Source organism: Galeopterus variegatus, unplaced genomic scaffold (assembly GCF_000696425.1).
Source record: "Galeopterus variegatus unplaced genomic scaffold, G_variegatus-3.0.2 Scaffold5305, whole genome shotgun sequence".
Lineage (NCBI taxonomy): Eukaryota > Metazoa > Chordata > Mammalia > Dermoptera > Cynocephalidae > Galeopterus > Galeopterus variegatus.
In genome coordinates this window covers 76,751-77,399 of record NW_007731416.1, presented here as the reverse complement: position 1 = coordinate 77,399, position 649 = coordinate 76,751, and the positions used below count along the sequence as shown (strand labels likewise).

At 68.0% G+C, this 649-nt stretch overlaps 1 pseudogene; it reads left to right on the top strand.

Moving 5' to 3' along the window:
• LOC103604649 overlaps positions 1-231 on the top strand; it is a 1,806-nt pseudogene extending 1,575 nt beyond the window's left edge.
• Positions 232-649: the final 418 nt, after the last annotated feature.

Sequence of the window (649 nt, the reverse complement as noted above, 5' to 3'; positions counted from 1 at the left end):
GCAGCTGGAGAAGCGCAGGTCGCAGCCGGAGACGCTGCAGGAGAAGGGGCGCGGGCGCCAGCACGAGCGCAGAATCTCCCGCTTGTCCTTCACGCTCCACGACTGCAAGAACAAGAGGAATCTGGGCAAGAACCGCGAAGTGGACACCAAGTTCCTGCCGGAGCGCGACCGCGAGCAGGACAACCAGGGTCCGGAGGCGCTGCGCATGGAGCGGGTGGCCAAGCGTGGAACGTGGCACCCACGCGCCGGGTGCACAGCACGAGGGTCCCGCGCGGCAGGAGGGTCCAGGGAGGCGCGAGGGTCCCGCGCAGCGCGAAGGTCCAGGGAGGCACGAGGGTCCAGGGAAGCACGAGGGTCCCGCTCAGCAGGAGGATCCTGAGCAGAGCGCTCCAGAGGCTGCTTGGGGACTTGCACGAGCTGCGCCTGGCCCTGGCCGGTGGCGAGACACTCGTGACATCCCGCAGGCCATCACCTTGCCCCGGTACCACACCTTCAACAACTTCATCGTCGCCCAGGCCAGGGCGAGAGCGGCCGCTCTTCGACTTTGACGTGCACCAGAGCGGGGAACAAGCACGTCGTCCCCGAGAAGAGGGACATGTGCCCCACAGGATGACGCCCCTCCACGGCCCCTGGCGTCCTTCTGCCAGAG